Here is a 6,000-nt window from a genome sequence, read left to right on the forward strand (position 1 = left end):
ATCATGGCAATGTACCAACACCTTCCCTAAAAAAGATTTTATTTGTCAGTATAAGTCAATTATGTGTAGATATTACTTTTGTTGTCTACATGTGTTCTTGATGTACAACATCTAAGAGGTTGTCACAACTGAAATTTCATAATTAAACAGGCAATCCCATTTGCCCACCACCTCCTGTTTTACATCCTGTAGTGATCTAGGTGGATATTGGTGGCCACCTGCCAATTCCACTTAGACCCCCACCATTGCTTCTTTCAGTTTTTTAGTTTCCTTAATTGTAGCACAATTTGCTATTTTTAGAAGTTTTTAGGTCCTAAACTTCTAGAGCCGTTTTGAGGCCCTAAACGACATTTTTTTGGAAATCTACTGCCAACGATTTTTTATCTAAAATCATCTTTTCCGTCGTAGTCCTCAGAGATATCTTTCCAATGGGTTATCATGTGCATCAAACGGAGATCATATGACCAAGTCGTGACCCCCGAAGTTGGTTGTCCAACTCACCCCAACATGGCCCATAAACTCTTGGTGTTACATCTCCTCGGGTTAGGGTTTTGTTTGTTTAGGGTTTTCTCTTATTGTTCAATAATAAAAAGGCCCTTGAGCCTCATTGTAAGGCAGTTTAGAGGCATGTAGCCTCCACATCTCTCGTTAGAGATAAGCTATCATCACCCTAGCTGGTTTATTTCCATTTCTGTTTTTAAGCATATTTCAGTATTTTTCATTAATGAAATGAAGTATTATTTCCATTGCATCTCTGTGTTTATGGTTATCTCTGTAATTTGTTGCATTCTTGTTTAAATCTGGATCAGTGGTATCAGAGCGGTCTGCTTTTTTTCTCTGTTTTTCTTTGCATGTCCCCAATGAGGTCTGGATATAAGGAGTTAGGGCTTGAACTGGTCGAACCTTTGCAAGACCAACCTCGTAAATCCCGACGGCCTCCCATGGTGGATGAAAAGAAAGACGAGGGGGCAGGAGATCCTATCAAAATATTGCTTGAAGAAGCCCTCAAGCAACAAAGGAATGTGATGATGGACAACTTTTCCCAGATCCTTCATCGACTACCCAGGGGCGACACATCGACTTCCAATAGATACTTTGGAAATGCCACACCATTTAAGGTACAAGTTAATTTTGAAATCCCCATATTCGAGGGTTAGATAGACGCAGATGCTGTCGACAAATGGTTAAATCTGCTAGAGGTTATTTTTCTGTTCATGATTTTTCCAGTCGGGAAAGGATTATTTTGGCTCCCCTCAAAGAAGCCCCCCACATCAAGGACTGGTGGGAAACCTATTGCGAACAGAAGGATGAGAGTACAGGCTCACTATTTTCAGCCGCACCGACTTGGAATTCATTCCGAGATGCCATCAAGGAGCAATACTACCCTATCGGAAGCTATGAGGATCAATACATAAAGTGGACCACACTGCAGCAGGGAAGGGACCAAGATGTGCCAAAGTTTTCCAATATTTTCCATACCCTTCACACAAAGTTGGGTATCAAGATTTCGGAGCAGCATTTGGTACTCAAATACTGTAGTTACCTGCACAAATACATCCAAGAAGAAATAGAATTCCTAAACATCTCCTCACTCGGCACGACATACCGATATGTCGTCAAGGTCGAGAAAAAGTTTAAACAGAAGAAGCGAGACTTTGGATCTTCGAATTTGAAGCAAGGGAAAGGTGCCCCCAAACTACATAACAAAAGATAAATCCAAGGCGGGGCGGCCCAAGACAACCTGTCAAAGCTGCAACCAAAGAACAATGCCGCGAAGCCGAAAGAGGACACAAGAAAGTGGTGTGAGTTCCATAAGAGCTCCACTCACAACACAAGTGAGTGTCGGGCCAAGTAGTCATTGGTGGCCAGGCTAAAGGTTTCAGAATCAGATGCATGTTCCGACTCTGAGTTAGAACTCGACAAGGGGAATGAAAAATGGAAGTAGATTATCGATGCAGAGCCCAATGCCATCGTTGCCACCATGAACATCCAGAAGGAGGAACCCGAAGATCCAGAGGAGGAGGAGCATCGTTTCCACTCCCAGATGTGGGTAAAGGGATCCCAGCTACAGTTCATTGTCGATAGCGAGAGCCAAAAGAACCTCATTTTGGTAGAGGTCGTGAAGCAGTTGGGCTTACCGACCACAACACATCCATAATTGTACACCATCGAGTGGCTTCACCACGGACAGGATCTTCGAGTGAGCCAACAGTGTCACCTTCCATACAACATCAAGCCCTTCACAGATGAGGTATTATGTGACATTGCTCCACTTGAAGTTTGTGATGTATTATTAGGACAACCATACTTGTGGAAGTGACATGCTGTGTATGAATCAAGGCCCCGTGTTGTTATTGTTACTTTGAGAAATAAGTTGTACAGGATACTGGAGGTAGCACCGCCTACCACCATCTCTTTGGTTACTGGAAAACAATGCAGTAAGCTCATTTCCAAAACCGAGAAATTTGTTTTCCTGATGATACGCCCTCAAGGAAAGAAGAAGATGGTGGCCACAACCTCCAGACAGGGCCCCTCCACACGACAACTACAAATGGACAAGGTTGTGGAGGAGTACGAGGACATCTTCACCTCCCCCGTAGGGGTTCCTCTACACTATCAGGTCAAGCACTCCATCGATCTGACCCTAGGTACGCCGCTGCCCAATCAACCAATCTATCGGCGCTCTATTATGGAGAATGATGAAATCAAGAGGCAAATTTAGGAGCTGCTGCAAAAAGGTCACACCCGTTCAAGTTCATCACCTTGTGGGAGCTCGATTGTGTTGGTACAGAAGAAGAATGGGGCTTGGAGGCTCTATATTGACTATCAGGGGCTCAACAAGATCACTATTCGTAATAGGTACCCGATCCCACGGATCGATGACCTCCCAGACCAACTGAAGGGGGCAAAATATTTCAGCAAGATTGATTTGCAGTTAGGATATCACTAGGTACCAATCGAACCCTCCGATGTGTGGAACACTGCCTTCAAAGCCAAGGAGGGCCTTTTCAAATGGTTGGTTATGCCTTCCGGATTGACGAATTCCCCTGCAACCTTCATGAGGCTAATGTATGACATATTGCAGCCATTCACCAACTCATTTGTAGTGGTATACTTAGATGACATCCTGATCTTCAGCCAAAGTTGGGAAGAGCACCTCCACCACATCCGATAGGTTCTCCAAACACTACAGCAACACAAGCTATGTGCCAATTTGGAGAAATGCACTTTTGGCATGACCCAGGTTCAATATCTGGGATACATTATTCATGAACAGGGGGTGCATGTGGACCCAACCAAGATCCAAGTCATTCGGTATTGGCTATCTCCAATGACTCTAACAAAGCTTCACAACATTCTAGGTCTTACCAAATTCTACCACAGGTTCGTGTTGGGATTTTATCATATCACTTGGCCCTTGAGTCAAGTCACCAAGAGAGGAGTGAAAGCAAAACTCTTTTGGTATGAATATCAATAGAATGTATTCATAGAGTTGAAATATCGCCTCTACTCAACACCAATGCTCACATTACTAGACTTACAACAACCATTTGAGGTCGATACATATGCCTTTGACTATGCTATTGGAGAATTCCTTACTCAACATAGGCATCCAGTGGCATATCACAGTGAGACACTTTCATACATAGTCTGTAAGTATCCCACTTATGACAACGAGATGTATTCCATTATGCAGGCCTGTCGACAATGGAATCATTACATTTTGGGGAAGGAAACTGTCATCCACATAGACCACCGACCCCTGTAGTTCATACAAACCCAAGGGAAATTGCAGAATGATTGCCATCATAAGTGGTCCACATACCCGCAACAGTTCCTTTTGAATATCAAGTATAAGAAGGGCAGCACCAATAATGTTTCAGATTTCCTCAATCGACCACCGATCATAGCGTTAACAACCATGCTCAAATCTTCTGGGAACAAGACTTCTGATTGGCCACTTCTCTATAAAAGCGACCCAGAATTCGGCCACACATACCAGACACTCTTGGAGGGTCAACATGTTCCAGATTTTCACCTCCAGGATGCCCTGTTATGCCACCTAGGTCACCTTTGTGTTCCTTCAAGCGAGTGTGCCAAGATGATTTGGGAAGCACACTACAGTTGGGCTGCTGGGCATTTTGGGGTCGAGAAAATGGTGGCAGTACTGCAGAAGTATTTCTATTGGCCGAATCTTCGATAGGATGTCAGGAAGTACATTAGATCATGCACTACCTGTGCCATTGCCAAACCGACCATCAAGAAGCAAGGCTTCTATACCTCACTGCCTACCCCTAGTCGACCTTGGGAATCCATCTCCATGGATTACATGCTAGGCCTTCCTTCCACTAAGCATGGAAACAACTGTGTTTTTGTGGTCATCGACAGATTCTCGAAGATGGCCATTACGGCGGCATGTAAGAAGAATATCACAGCAGAAACCACTACTAAACTCTTCTTTGAACGAGTGTGGGTACACTTTTGGATCCCACAGTCTATCATCTCAGATTGGGACAACAAGTTCCTCAGTACATTTTATTCTAGTCTTTGGTCGATGCTGGACACCAAACTCACTAAGTCCACCACCTTCCATCCTCAAACTGATGGCTAGACAGAGGTTGTCAACAAGATGATTGTACACATTCTGGAATGTACAATTCAAAGCATCCACACACATGGGACGAGAGCCTCTCCTATTTTCAACACAACCACAAACAGGCTCTCCATAGCTCGACTGGCCACAACCCTTTTCAAGTGGGCTTGGGATTCCAGTTATGTCCCATTGATGTGAACATGCCATTTGCAACTATTCACGCAGATTCAGCTCATGTCCAATCTGAAATAGATAAGGAAAATGAATTCATTAAGCACATCCAACATATTCGCCTGTAGGTACATGACATTCTGGAGTAATCAAATGCCAAGTACAAGTAGTGACATGATCAACATCGGGTGCCACACAAGTTTCAGGTGGGCGACAAAGTCTGGTTGCATTTGCAAAAGGAACGCCTTACTGGATCCTATCAACTTAGACCACTCTGATATGGTCCTTACACCATTACCAAGGTTGTGGGAGATAATTCATTTGAGCTCAGCATTCCAACATTCCTCGGCTTGCACCTAGTGTTCAATGTGGACTGCCTTCAGCGATACTTTCCACCAGTACTAGACACATCAGACATTGCAGAACAACTCACATCCACAGAGTTAAATCCAGATTGCATGGAACAAGATGCAACTGATCAGATCATGGACACACAGATCAAGCACACTCGCTAGTAGAATATCCAACTATATCAAGTTGTCAAAGCAAGCCAACTCCTTCACCAGGGCAAGTGGCTCACCAGGGACCAAGTTCAGCAGAAGTTTCCTCATCTCATGGAGGACTTCAACACAATGGGGACCATTGCTTCCTTGGGGGGGGAATGATACAGGTGGATATTGGTGGCCACCCGCCAATTCCACTTGGACCCCCATTTTAGTTTTTCAGTTTCCTTAATTGTAGCACAATTTACTATTTTTAGCAATTTTTCGGGTCCTAAACTTTCGAAGCCATTTTGAGGCCCTAAACAATGTTTTTTTGGAAATCTATCGCCGACAATTTTTTCTCTAAAATCATCTTTTCCGACGTAGTCCTCAGAGAGATCTTTCCAACAGGTTATCATTTGCATCAAACGGAGATAATATGACCAAGTCGTGACCCCGGGAAGTTGGTTGTCCAACTGATCCCAACGGGGCCCATAAATTCTTGGTGTTACATCTCCTCGGGTTAGGGTTTTGGTTGTTTAGGGTTTTCTCTTATTGTTCAATAATAAAAAGGCCCTTGAGCCTCATTGTAAGGCAGTTCAGAGGAATATAGCTGCCACATCTCTCCTCAGAGATAAGCTACCATCGCCCTAGCTAGTTTATTTCCATTTTTGTTTGTAAGCATATTTCAGTGTTTTACATTAATGAAATGAAGTATTATTTCCGTTGCATCTCTGTGTTTATGGTTATCTT

This window comes from Pinus tabuliformis, chromosome 1_1 (genome assembly GCF_031772625.1).
Source record: "Pinus tabuliformis cultivar Carrire ecotype Pingquan chromosome 1_1, CPIR1, whole genome shotgun sequence".
Taxonomy (NCBI): domain Eukaryota; kingdom Viridiplantae; phylum Streptophyta; class Pinopsida; order Pinales; family Pinaceae; genus Pinus; species Pinus tabuliformis.